Source organism: Cricetulus griseus (assembly GCF_003668045.3).
Source record: "Cricetulus griseus strain 17A/GY chromosome 1 unlocalized genomic scaffold, alternate assembly CriGri-PICRH-1.0 chr1_1, whole genome shotgun sequence".
NCBI lineage: Eukaryota > Metazoa > Chordata > Mammalia > Rodentia > Cricetidae > Cricetulus > Cricetulus griseus.
The window spans coordinates 239,917,648-239,932,962 of NW_023276807.1; positions in this window are offsets into that span (position 1 = coordinate 239,917,648).

The window sequence follows — 15,315 nt, forward strand, 5'->3', positions numbered from 1 at the left end:
CTAAAAGAAATAAGGCCTTCAGCAGCTATTGTTTCTGCTGGCTTGTTGTATCTAGTTGCTTTTGTGTCACTGGCTAGTCTTCTTTGGAAGACCTTGGTGAAAAATCAGACCAGAGACGCTGTGCATAGATAGCAGTTGTCTTTATTACAAAGCCACCTAAATCAAATTTACCTATGTTGGGATTATTCAGGAAAATGGCCACATAGAAAAACAATGAGAAAACCAGAGGCTTGCCAGGAAGTGCCGAGAACAATGGAGTTATTAGGAGAAGATACCAAAATAACATTGATTTGCAGGAGAAAATGTTCCTGTTGTGATCCTCGCACACTGATACCACAGATGGCCCCAGCTTAGCTGAGGCATGCTCTGTGCTTCAGCTGTTTACTTAAGCAGCACCGGGTTCTCAGAAATAGTTGCTATGCCAACCAGCCCTGGGACTATATATACATTCATGACCAGGGCTTATTCCTAGGGCTTTGTTACCTCTCTTTCAAAAGTTTGAATCTCTCACTGCTAAACTGCTTACATTCATGCATTACTGCCTCTGATAGTCAGCAGCCTTTCCCCCCAGCAGGTGAAAGAAAAAATAAAATAAAATAAACCGAGTGGAGATCTACAAGCTAGGCAGAGCAATGTCACACTTTTCATAGTCAGAAACCAGACTATTCTCTGGACGCTGGTCCTTAAAGATGGGATGGTTCAATAATAAAGGGCAGCACGTTTGCCATCTATCATTAATTGTCACACGTGGGTATCAGCACACATGTTTTCAGAGGAGAAAGCAGAACATGTTTTTGAGATGTCAGGATGACAGTGCATTTTAAAATTTCTTTACCACAGTTTTAATGGGACACATTTAAGAAATAACCATCAGCCAACATATATGGCCAATCAATCTACCTCTGGTCTCCTGCTAGAGCCGCATTTAAATAAAATAGTAATGTTGAAAGCTGAAGAGCGAATGCTCTTTAATTACCTTTTCTTCTGTTTATGTTATTTTGATGGCTTTTGTTCAATTTCATCTGAATTTTCAGTCTGTTCATTTTATAATTATTGGATGACTACATGCTGCACTGCCACTTCAATTAGATTTTGATGGCTGATAAAACCATTGTTGACAGAGAATGCACAAATGAATTTGGGGAAACCAGATTAGTGATGTTTGCATTGTTGCATTTAAATAAAATAAAATGTCCTGGCAGCGATGTGATCAAATCTAGAGAAAAAAAATTAGGAAGAAAGAGAAATGGAGCTTCCAGTAAGATGTTTCCTGTTGAGACATCATTTAAACCTCAAGTATACTGCCACTTCTTCTTCAGACAGATTATGAAATTGAAAAACAATCATATAATCTCTTCTAACAAGAGGTTTTTCTAGTAGACAGATTGCTTGAAAGGAGAAAGAAGCAGAAAGAAAAAGCAAGATCTAAATACTCAGAATACATGCTAAGCCCATTTGAATTGATAAGGTAAAAGAGCATAACAATGAAGCATAAGGGGTTAAGGTTTTGTGTTCACCCAGAAAATCAAGAGCCAGGGAAGAGAACTTGGAAACATTTCCATCTCTGATTAACAGCTGAAACATGGCAGATGAGGCTGAGTGAAAACAGCCTACTTCCTAGGAACAGACCCTGCACAAGCAGGGCTGGGCTTGCTTTGTCACAGCTGTAACAACCATGTGAATGACAATATCCCAATGTGAAAATATTTTCAAAGACGAATGGAAATCTGCTACTTCTTCCAAGTCAGCTAGAGAGCTGACATACAGCAGACAACATAGCCATGCATAGCCAGTCAAACTGAACATAAACCAGTCTCCACCCAGCATGACCACCTGTGCTGTGTGTGTTCATGAAGACCTCATATATCACAGCCCCAACCATATAGGCTCCCAGGCTCAAGTTGTAACATGCAGTGCTGGCCAAGGAAGAGCTTGAATAAGAACCCATGACTAACATAATGCCAGTGCCATTGGCCATTTGATTATTACAGGTTATTCACTGTGTTTGTCATCTTGGATTAACATTGGCTTATTAAATCCATCTACCATTTAATGTCTCTCACCTTCCTCATTCAGCTGAATTCACGGTCTTCACCAGAAAAGCTCAGTTGTGTTGGAAGAAGAAATGCCCACTTAGGAGATTCTAAATAGCCTGACATTAAACGCTCTGGAAAACAAGCCCAAAATATTTGGTAGCTCATCTCATTTTTAATTTCTCTGTTTAATAGTGTCAGGAAACAACTACATAGCATTGCCTGTGTGCCACGTTCCTTTCTAACCACGGCATGGATAATAATTCATTTTATTGTTAAAGCATTCCAAAATGTCACATACTTCAGTTTCTACCAGCCCCATCAGACAAGCAGGGAACAAAAGGAGAAAGGGTTCCCTCAGCAACTGAGTAGAAGAGCCAGGGCAGACCAAGCAAGCTATTCTAGAATCTACCCTATGCTTGGCAAATATTTTCTAATTCTTCAAAGGTCTTAGAGGTAGGGGGCAAATAATTGCAAATTAGGCACATTTAAGTGTTCCCATTGCACGTCCCTTGTCTGTGAAACAATTAAATTATTCATCAATTACGTATTTTATGATATACTATCCTGTGGCATCCACTAGGCATTGGTTCTGCGACAACCAAGCATACCAAAACCCAAGAATGTCCAAGACTATTGGATAAAATGGCACAGTAGCTGCATAGAAACAATAAGTTCACCTACATACTCACATTATTCTAGATTACTCAGAATGCTTGATCCAATGTAAATGCCAAGTAAATTATTGTTATCATAGATTCGGAGATTCATCGCAAGAAAAACTTCTGCATATAGTTGAAACAGAAACATTTGTTTATGCCAGGTGTTGGTGGCACACACCTTTAACCCCAGCACTCAGGCGGCAGAAGCAGGCAGATCTCTGTGAGTTTGAGACCAGCCTGGTCTACAAAGCAAGTTCCAGGACAGCCTTCTAAGCAATGCAGAGAAACCCTGTCCTGGGGGGTGGGGGGAGAAAGAAAGGAAGGAAGGAAGAAACATTTGTTTTCTTAAACACATTTGTTCTACAGTTGATTGAACCCTCAGGCAGAATCTGAAATGCTACAGTAGCTGGAGTGTTAGAAACTTATTGCTGATTGTTAGTAAGTGTTAAAGAATTACCAGCATTTCAACATGCAAACTTTATGGCTAATATTCAAATTTTATTTATAATATACTTGATATACAAGTAAACTGCTTCTATTCTTTCCCTTCACACTTAGTAATTAGCTCTGTAAATACCATATCTATTTGTAAAATGTTCCCTACCTACTCTCCAGCTGTGTACAGTATTTCATTTGGTCCTCATACAAGTCAATGAATTCATGTAAGTGCTGGGTTCTCAAAGCCATAAAGAAAATCATCAGGCATGGGAACATGGAAGCCAGAACTCAGCAGGACCAGCTTGGAGAAGTGTGCATGGAAGAAAGAAATTGACAAAGCCCATGTCTACAGAAAGTCAAGGGGCTCATCCGTAACTACACAGTAAATAACTCAGACACATTACAGAGGAGCCTGGAAGGCTGGACAGAAGCTATTAGTCAAGAAATCCTAGTTTACTGGGTTATGGACACCACTGAGTGGGCTGTGAGGAGTAATCTGGATGAGAGACACCAAATTGTCTACCTTACAGAGTGTACAATTTGTGGGTTTAAGAGATGTCTTGGTGATTTAAGAGCGATTGCTGCTTTTGCAGAGGGTCTAGGTTCAGTCCCCAGCACCCAGATGGTAGCTAACAACCATTCATATTCTCAGTTCCAGGGAAAATGATGCCCTTTTCTGACCTCCAATAGGCACCAGGCATGCACACAATGCACAGACATGCGTGCAAGCAGAGCACTCATACACATAATAAAATCAAAAACATCAGTCAATTTTAGGCATTTACTATTTGAAGAGACAGATAACGTATCACTGTTCATAAGTAGATACAAGATTCCCTATAGGGTTACCTTGTCTCCTGGAAAACTACTTACAAAAAGTGACAGTGTTCTCAAGTCTTTGTGCCTCAATTCTAGCAGATGATCAGAATGTGACTCAGTGAAGAAATTATTTAACTTTTTCTTGAGAACAAAAAAATTAATGCAGTGGGGCCATTGAGTAAGATTCTTCTCATAGATCAAAGGTCTATTAAGTAGAATATGCTCAAGTTTATAGATCTGTCACAACACAGATTCTACAGGTAATTTAAAATTTTTCCCATTATGTTAATTCAGGCCCAAGTTCTCAAGTGAGCTTCGGTTATGGAGTTTGAGAGCAGCCATATTCATAGTCAGAAGTCAGAAGTGAGTAGCTAAAAGAGCTGTTGAAGTGTTAAAGGCAGGGCTGAACAAAATAAGCATCATAATGATTTTTAAAAAATCTACCTTTGCCTGTTATGAGCTTAGTTGCACGTTTGTATGCCGGCAATGGATAGGAGTTTTCCATCTTCTCTCTTGCTTGTCCTCTTCTCTGCCCTAATCTCAAGTAAACACCACACATCTACATTAACAGAGCAAAAGAAAGGAAGATTTAGTGGGTTAGGGCATATTGTGAGAGCTGTCTGAGTCACACCAAGGGTATTGCCTTTTGTCCATATTTCAAGCAGATATACCACCCAAGTGCCCAGAAGCTGGGCCAATAGGTTATTTCAGGGGTCAGGCTAAAGTAACTACTGCCTTTTTTCTTTTATATTTCAATTACATATAATTTACATCAACATAGCCTGGAGATAAATCATGTGGCAGAACCTGAGAAACGCAGCTGAACATCTTATCCTTTTTTTAGTATAGGTGAACCTGAATGTATATGACCAGATTGGATATATGGGTTTATTTCTTCATCTACAGAGGAGGAAGTTGGGTGAAAAAGGTCTGAACTTCGTAACAATCAGCAGAAACTGCCATTATAGGGACTGCGACACTCATATGTGGCTTACATTAAGTATTATGTGTATGTGGCTCCTCCAGGGTTGACTTTCATCACATCAGAAATAAGTCTATATGGTAAACAACATGCTGCTTAACAAATGCTGATTTTGTTATTATTGCTAATGTTTTATCTATTTTTAAGTGTGTTTCCTCCTCAGCACACGTAGCAGTTTCTTCTGAATGTATTCTGAGAAAATTGGCAAGTTTCACAAGGAAGAAAGACAACTTAAGTGCTTTCTCAAGTGAGTTGCCCTTTGAATCTTGCATTCATTTGGCTTGGCATATCCATGAGGAAGCTACAAAATAGCAGGAATAGAATAATTTAACTTCTCTCTTTCCTCTTCTCTCTGTTCTCTGTCCTCTTTAGAGGGACAAAATCAGGGAAGAGTAAAAGGGGCAGGTGGGCAAATGAAACTTCTTACAGCCTCTCCAACTCTGGGAGAGCTGGAGTCTGTCCCTTCTGGAGAGCTTGTTTCCTGTCCCTTCCTCCTGCATACTGACGATGGATGACAGCTAGGTGAAGGATTTCACCTGTGATCCCCCTAATCTCTCTAGCTCCACTTCCTTGTGCTCTGCCTGCCAGCCTCTCAGCTGCTATTGCCTCACCTCCTCCTTTCATCCAGAGGCCTTTGCTCCCAGTTATCCCTTTCTTCTGGTTGCCTGACCCTTTCCATGCCCCCAGCTGCTCTCCAGGACCTTCTGATCTCCCTGGCCTTGGCGCTTTTCCCTACGATCACTCTCTAGGTTTTTCTCTGTGTTTTCTCTGCCCTCCGCGACATTCTCAGCTTTCATGAGAAGTCAGAAAATCTCAGAAGGTTCCCAGATTAATCTCAGTTTGGGTAAGCACCCAAACGTGTGGGTGCTTACACCAATTTTTCTGAAACTCTTTGGAGTGGAAAATCTCACTAGGAAAGTCGACCTTATGAAAGTTCAAGTACTTGAAGTTTTATGAGGAGAATAACTTCCCCTCACACACAGGCCTTTCTGCTTTTTATTTTCAGCAAGGTGAAAAGAAGATGGCCATTGTTTACTATGAATCATTTATCTTCTTCTCTCACTTGACTGTGCTATGCAAGATTAAGAAACCCAGCCTGCCTGACTCTGAGAAGGAACTAAAGTGGTCATTCATTTATTCATTCGCTTGGTAAACATTACCCAACGGCCTACTATGTACCAGAAGTGCAGAAGCTGGAGTTTACTTCTATCACCAGGGGATAATTACAGTTTATGGTAAATACAGCTTTAGACAATAGATAGTGTGTGTGACTTAAAGTAGATGGGAAATATTAAAAATATTACTGCATACATAAGTCTCCCTATGACCCTTATTCTTCTGTGTAGAATTTAATGTAGATATTTGAGATTGTTATTTACCTCCTACAGACTTACAATACATATTGAACAGGATGTTATTGACTTCTATAACCTTAAAATATGTATTTATATTGTTCATACCACAGAACAGCCCATGGGCTTTTAGATTCAGAGTTTGCATTGACCCTCCCATTCCAGATCATTCCACCATGACTTTATAACCATGAAGAATGAATATGAAGAAGACAACAAATATAGTTCCTTTTCTTAAATTCTCTACCCAACATTTAATACATATATCACTTTTTTGTCCCATTTAATTTCATTATGCTAACATTGCTTGGGAAGATTTAAAGTAAATATTTGTAGTCAGGGTCAAACACAAGTCCATAATCTGAAAATACTTGAGACACTGAAGCAGACATAAAGCCACATCTTGTGTCCCACTTGCTCACCCATCCCTTTAGAATAGAGTCCTGAACTGGGTGGTATGTAGAAGTAACAAAGAAGTGTTCTATTTGCTGGCAGAGAATTCCTTCAAAACTAGGTGTGAATGCTTCTAGTTAGCCAGGAAAAGTAGACTTAACTGCAATCTCCAGCAGTTTCTTTTGTAAGATACTTGCTACTAAGGGGAAAGGATTGTAAAAAGAGAAATGGGAGAGGGAGACCTGCATCCAGGGACAAGAGCAATGGAAGAGAGTAAAGAAAGGAGGCACAGAGAGCAAGAGGGAGAGGGTGAGGGCCAGGGAGAGGGAGGGAGAGAGACAGAAACAGACAGAGAAACAGACAGAGAGGGAGAGAAAGAGAGAGAGGGATTGGGTGGGCAGGGCCCTTTTTAAAGGGAACATAGTGAATATGCACAGGTGGTGCTCTTAGTGGCAACAGCTGAGGGCATATCCTGTCAGAACTCCAAAGGCAGGCCAGTAAAAATGCCTAAATAGTAACACCCACAGCTATCTTTTTACTTTTTGAGACAAGGCCCCACTAAACTAACTAAGCTGGCCTTGAACCCATTCTGTATGTCAGGAAGATCTCAAACTTGTATTCCCCTACCTCAGCCTCCTGAGGATTACAGGTGTATGCTACCAGGACTGGCTTCTGATGATAAGTGAACAGTCCTATTCTGCTGAAAATGTAGCAAGAAAACCAAATTTTCATTATGACACACTTTCCTGCACATTCATAACAGGACCCTTTGAATAGGTAAATTAAGGGAAGACAACTATTATATTTCTTAAATACATGTACTTAGAAGAATTCTCTTTTGAGAGCCACTGGAAGGCAATGATTTACCAATACTAAATTTGACTCAAGTGTCAGTCAGATAATGTTTGTTAGTAATCCCTTAAACAAAAAAAAAAAATGCATAACTATCATGATGCCTTCTGTGGCATGGTTTGGCAGTGACAATCTACAAAAGGACAGTAAGATTATAAGAATTTCTTGAGTTCCTTAAATCTGTAGGAGCATACCTATATAGAAAGTATCACAATAGCAAATTCATTCCAGAAAACAAGGAGTCAGGAATAAGTTTTCTAGACCAGATATGATATCCCCCGTGTACTGTGTGTAACCACACCATTTAAATTCTATACCGCGATGCTAAATATCACATCTATGTCTGAGGAGGGCAGAGTGTTATGTGATAAAATATCTAGCTTACTCAGATTAAGTTCTATATTTCCACTCAATTCCTAGTTGGTAATCTCAAAGACCATGGAATAGCCTGCCTAATGTAACTGACTCTGTATCTAGGGAACTTGGGCAGGACTATAGTAGCCAAGAATATGCCCTAAGGTGAGGCAATGTTTTTCTGTCAGTTTGGTAGCTGCACATGAGTCTACTAATATTTTTTCATTATCTGGAGACCCCAGTTTATTCTAGTGTCATCTTAAATAGCTTTCTAAAAGCAGGGGTACTGGTAAAACATATCTATTATCATGCATAGAGCTGATATCACATATTTCCTTTAATCCTAGAGAGAGTCCTAGAATGCATGTACTCAAGCCCTCAGATATTCCTTATCGGCACTCTCACTACCCTTCTGGCATGCCTCACTAGGCCTCAGGATGGATGTAGATTCACCCTGGATCTAGGTCTTTTGTTACACAAACTAGGAGCCATTCTCCATCATGGCCAACCCATCGGGAGGTAACCAGCCAACATCTAAAAGACAATAGGAGATCTGAGCTCCTAGAATTGAGCTGAGGCCTAATTTCTGAAATATTATAGTTGGTCCCCAACAGGCCTGTAATGTCCAACCATGTCTATTGGACACCACAGATCAGTATAAACTTCCACAGTTGTCAAGACCACATCAGGCATCTTTGTTGAGAGAAATGGATTCCATGCATTCAGCCACTGGACACACCACCATGAACTGTACCACTCCCCTCCCAGGCTTACCTTTGCTGATATGAATCTGCATTCTTTTGCTAAAATGAATAGCTTTTCTTCTAAGACCCCCGGAAGCTCAGACCTCTAGGATCTCAGCCCAGGATCTCGGTCACCCCAATCACCAGGTGGAGTCGAAAGCTTGATGCAAACAGCATGAGGCTTTATTATAGTTGTTTAATGAGCTAACCCCATGTTAGCTCGGGCCTTTCATCCACCCACCATGGCGGATGGCTAGAAAGACAACTCGAAGCATCTGCATAGAGATCTTATAGGGCAGTGTAAGGGGAGTGTCTAGGGGTATGCACAGGCTCAGGATTGGTGTGGCTCCAGGCTTGGAGGGTTTGCCTTGTGTTGATTGGTCAACTAGTTGTTATGGCCCATAGGCCTTCCCAGGGTGGTTGCTATGCTCTGTGTGTCTTTGCTGTGTGCTTATCCGTAAAGCACACCCAGAGCCATAAAGCATAGCACCACCAGCTAACTTCTGATTGGTTCCTTGCCACGAGGTAGGCATCTGACCTCCTAGTGACTAAGACAAGGTCAGACAAGCATGCGTTCGGCTGTTATGGCTGCTGAAATGGGGAGCTGGTCCCTTCACTCTGAGCTCTATGAATCCTTTAAGGGAACTATTAAAGCTGAACAATAGATATTTCTTAATGAGAGCCTCAATAAGCTGAAGGCAATTGAACTTGCTGTTGTTTTCAGAAATGATAGCAGTCTTAAGCTACTAAAATTGCAGTTGGAGCTATGTGGAGGGATGAGGGAGAATCTCACATCCACAGACATTCTAAAGTGACTTCCTGGGGGTTCTGTCCATAAGGATGCCAGCTGTCATCAAACAACTGTCTCCTTGAACTCCAATTCCACTCCTTCTTTGGTTCCAAGAAAGTGGTCTGGAACACCTGGGAAGCTTCCAGGAAATAGGGTTCCTGAGGATTCCCTCTCTACTTCACAAAGGGAAAGAAAGGGAAGCCAGACAGCTCATCTTCCTTTCATTCTCAACACAGTATTTATTCAGTACATTTTTCTAAAGCTGTTTCTCAATATTATCTCATTAAGGAAAAAGATAATTATGATATTAACATCTTGCTTCCAAGCACTCTGTGAAGTCACAAGCATTTAGCATCACCCTTAAAAGGAATGGGTACCCATGTATCTGACACTGATTATTCAAATGCAAATCTCACAGTGATGCTGAACACTGACTGCATTTCTTTTCATTTCCTGCTACAAAGAGCAGATGGCATTTTCAGTGAACCAACTCCAATTGCCTGTGGGACTAGAGGGAAAATACAGGTATATGTACAGATCCACCTTAGAAAGCAACACTGTGTATTTGGGGAAAAATATACAACTAGGCTAATTTTACCTATGATACTAATAGCATGCTGCCAAACAAAAAGCCTTCCCAGAACCGACAATTTGCCTCGTTATTACAAGAGCCCAAGCCAGGGAGTAGGAATGTAGGTTGCATGTCGGCACATGCCCAGGATTTCTTCTCTTCCAAGACACCTGTCATATAACAGCACTCAACAAATGGGAGCACGGCATGGACACTGTGTCACTACAGTTTCTGTGACTTAGAAAGGATTCCCAAATACTGAACTCCATCCTTCCCTCCTCTCTCTCTCTCTCTCTCTCTCTCTCTCTCTCTCTCTCTCTCTCTCTCTCTCTCACACACACACACACACACACACACACATTACTTCCTTTCATCCACACGACAGCCCTGGAGGGAGAAGGTGTCATCATTCCCATTTACAGAAATGATAGATTCAAAGCTCACATGGGTTACAGAACCTGCCCAAGCTAGCAACAGCCACATCAGCTTTCCAACCCACTTCTGCCCTCCCCAAAATATTTTTTATCACTACACTTTGAGTATTTCTGGTTAATTATACACTCTGATTATAGCAATTTATCCTATATATCATTAACTAATTGCTAATTTTCAAAGAATTAAAGTCCAGTGAAAATACTCCTGAGACTAGAAACACTAAAATTCTACAGAATATAATCAGATCTTTCTCGAATGTTGCAAATGACACTTTAAGCCCTTGTGATGTCTCAGGTGCATCATTCAGGATAAGAGTGATCACGCTAATGAAGTATGGGTCAGAAGAATAACAGATAAATCAGCTTCCACCTACATATAATCACTACCCTCATTCTCATAAATACTTTTGCAGAGTTCATGATGTGTTGATCTACTAACTTCTTTCCAGCTCAAGTTAACAAATCTTTATCTAGCCTTCTTTGTGCCAAGCCCTGTGGTAAGGCTCTGGGCAGCAATAGTAAGTGTGATATAATGCCTATTCTCACAGAGACACATTTGGACTTTGGAGTACTCCATTATCGCCTTATGATAGAATTACCTTGTCAATATTTAATTGGCTGTAAGAGGAATATTAACAGCTCCACATCTACACTTTTTTAAATTGCATGTGCTGTGTCCATTGATGTCATAAAGGACTAAATATATTTTTCTCTACTTCTTTTTACCAGCTTTCCAAATACCGTTATCTGTTGCTACCTTTCCTGTACCCTAAGTTTTCTTCTTGCAACCTTGTCCAAGCATACACACATGTGCACACACACACACACACACACACACACACACACACACACACACACACATGAACACACAGGCATGCACATATATACACATGCATGCACAGACAGCCATACCTTAGCTAACAAATCATCTTTTGTTGTTTGCAGTCTCACCTGGCATCAGTCACTACCCATATTCACAAGAATCTTGAAAAAGAATCCCTCTTCCGAGTCTTGGGAGGAGAGGAAAGCAAGGAACAAAGGTGGAAGGAAGGGAAGGAAGGGGCTTAACTTCCCTTTGGTAGGTGTCTGGGTAAAGGAGAGTCTCTATGAGCTCACTGGATCAAAGGCAAGTAAGAAGTTTCCAGGCTGCCATTCACAAAGCCACCAAAAACTCACTTTTAATGAAAAAAGAAACTGTTAACTCCTGCACTGTTGTAAAATACTTACCAAAGACACCTTCCCTGCTAAGTGCCATTCATTTCAAGAGTGAAATGCTGTAACAGAGAAAAACGCCCAGGGCAACTGGGAAGGAGAGAAAGATGGAAGTGTGTGGTTCAACTGTCCCTGTAGGGGAGGGAAAGTGTCTCTTTCCTTGACAGCTACCCCACTTAACTACTGTGCAGTCAGCCCTATTCGGCACCAGTGAAAATTCAGCCTTCCAGCAGATTCCCTGCCATCTGCCTTATGACTACCAGCCCTCAGTCACACACCTTGAATGCTGAAAGTACACAGCTCTCCAAGGGACTGCCTTTTGGGGGGCAATTAGAAGGCCCCTGGAAAGAAACTCTACTTTGCCACTTGGCTACGGTTTCTGGATATAATTGAAATTCTGATAGCGTATTCAGATAGATAATATTTCCTGATTTTTCTTCTTTACCTCTGTGCTGTTCTAATACCCATAGCCAGCAGCCATGGAAGCTGAGGGAGTGACAAATGGCTGCCAGGAAGGTCTGAGCCTCCAGAAAATTAGCAGAGATGTTATACCATGGGAAAGGGAAAATGAGAAGGAGAAATAAAAGCAGAAAGTGAGCCTGGCTTCTGGCCTCAGGGCTCAGGTACGTGCCAATTTATTTGCCCTGAAATATGAAGAGATTCCACATGGAAACATTTTCATTGTGGGCTTGTTTTATTTTTTGCTTTTAATCCTTTTATTTGGGTTTGAATGGTTATTATTTGCAAGTTTCTTTGTATGGGGCAAAGAAGACACATTTACAGTTCAAAATCTACAGAGCACTAGAAAAGTATTAGCTTTAGCATTGAATTATTTGTACCAATAGAATATATATGTGCATATCTTTTTCAGAAAAACCAACATCTTTCTCTGCCAAAATACATCTATCTCATGAGGAAGAAGAAGAAGAAAGGCAACTTGGAAATTTTGCCCCTACAAAATGCATGAGTAGGATAGAACACAAGCAAAGACTCCTTCCTCAACCTTTATAGTCTTTATAGCCAAAGCTAAGTGACTTAGTGAATGGTCACCTCATGTTCTTTGAAGCCTGAAAAATTAGATTATCTCTTCATATATTTATAGCCAGAAAATCCTGTCAAATAATAGTACATGCAGTTGAAAAATGGGTTTCATATTTGTTTTTGATTTTCAGAAACAGGGTCGTACTAAGGAGCTTAGGCTGGCCTCAAGCGCATGCTCTTTCGCCTTCAGCTCTCTAATTGCTGGGATAACAGGCATGAACCACCAGGTCTGGAAGGAAATAGTTTTGATGGGGAGGGGATGAGTAAGAGCAAGGGGATGGGGGCAGGCCCCACTGTAGTCCAGGCTGCCTAGAAATCATTGTATAATACATACCGCCTTCAAACTCATTATTACATTAGCTCCCCCATGCTAGGTGAGAAAGCTAAGACACAATTTGCCTGACATGAAATGTTTTTTTGTTGTTGTTGTTTTTGTTTTTGTTTTTTGAGACAGGGTTTCTCTGTGTATCTATGGAGCCTATCCTGGCACTCGCTCTGGAGACCAGGCTGGCCTCGAACTCACAGAGATACACCTGCCTCTGCCTCCCAAGTGCTGGGATTAAAGGCGTGTGCCACCAACACCAGGCAAAATGGGTTCTTAAAAATATCAGGAAATATACTTCTTCACACAGCTTCTTTTTTCTTCACCACTCCTTGATCATTTGTTGGATAATTCCTCTAAATTCCAATGAATAAATGTAAGCTTCTTTAAATGAAGATTACATTAGATTTATAACTCTTCCTCTTTCTTAGATGTACACATAAAGAGGTCAATGGCTCAGACATGAATAATGTCTTCACAGCACTGCACTTTCCTATATAGTGCTTTCAAATACACTAACATCAAAATAAAAGAGAATAACAAGTGGCCTACTTTCTACCCCCAAAAATTCATGCCATGCTACACCTAGCTTCCAAAGCTAATTTAATATAAAATTCTTAAGAGACATTTAATATAAGTTAACAAGGACTTCAGTCATTTTCATTAGGAATTAAACTTGGATTGACTTTATAGTCAGCTGTTATTCATCTTCACTATTCCTAGGAATCTTAGAGACAAAAGAATTCTCTATGTTGCAAGTAAGAATCCTAGGCACACTAAGGATCTCTCATGCACCAGAATCAAACTCACAAAGGGCAAAAGTGCTGATTTTTTTTTTTAAGGTAGAAATTGAATGGGAGTTCCAAAGCACACATAACTGCTACATCTGCAGCCTCAGTTTAGTGCAGGAGAGAAGCTAAATGGGGCTTCCCCAGCTTCAACTTCTCCACTGCATTTGTTGGGGTCCTCTGCACAGCAACCCAGAAGCTGACAGGAAGTTCCACAGAAGGAAGAGATTCTCTGAATTCTAGAGGGTTCTTGAAGTCAAAATTTGTACCACAATTGCACCCAGTCAGAACCTAAGCCAAATTATTCCCATTTACTCAACTCTATCTTTGATTGGCCCTGAGTCAATACTTCCTGAGGTAAGTCTATGTCTGAGTAGCTCTTCCTCTGAGCTCTGTGCTGTTTTCTGAGGGACTTCTGAGGGTTCTGCTTTCTCTCATAGAGGAATCCATAACATAGAGAGTCTCCACAGTTACCTGGCTAGCTACAGTTTCTAACCCATTGGCACCTCTTGACACTTGACTCAGACAAGTGGCCAACCCTCACAAATCCTCAGTTGACTTACCCAGGAAATGTAAACACTACAGCTGTCTTAAATGAAGTGACTGAGGTAACACCATTTTGCCCTGACCTTACCTCGACTCTATTTTGTGTCAGCTCTGGTGCTTTTCAGCCCCTCACTCCCTCTCTATATTCACATCCACCTTAGCAACACATCTGGGACTCTCTACGATCATGAATGTGGCCTGAATATATACCCAAAACAACTGATGTAGTCTGCCAATACACATGCTGTAAAGTTCTCCTGGCCTACAACTGACAGGGACACCACTGCGGGTCTTTTGGTCTTTATAAATGTTGTACCCCTGAGCTTCAGTATCAAGAGTTCTTCAGGGTAAAAGGCTGCTCTGAGTTGCTGGATTAAATAAAGGACTTTTATTTGACCTTATATGTGTGGTGGTCTACAACCTCTCACCTAGACTATAACATGACCTTTTATTGTCACAATCCTGCTAACAATTCCACTCATCTTCCTAATTAACGCATCTTCTACTTTATGTCTTTGTCTTTCCCTCCCCACTCCCTTTTTTTGAACCAACTGACTTCAGTTAGAGTGGTTTACATGAGCATAGGTGGTAGGTCACTTAGAGGAACACAGGCAACTTATCAAAACTACCCCACTGAAGAAAATTAACAGCTAGCAACTCCCCAGAGAGGGGTGGAATTTGTGATGAGCCCACTTTCGTGCATGTTTTATACAGGTATAGTCTCGGTTTTATGAGTTCTGGTGTGCGTGCCTAGAAGACAGTGTTCCGAAGCTCTACCATTCCTCTAGTTTTTATATTTTCTACCCATGTGTGATGTTCCCTGAGCCAAAAATGGGGCGATACCGATGTTCCACTTAGTGCAGAACACGCAGCCGTCACCGCATGAAACACTTCAATCAGTTATGACTCTACAGTTACCACCACCCACTGCAAAAAGCGCTTTCTGACACCACTGTGAATAAATACATTCTCTTCCCTCGGCC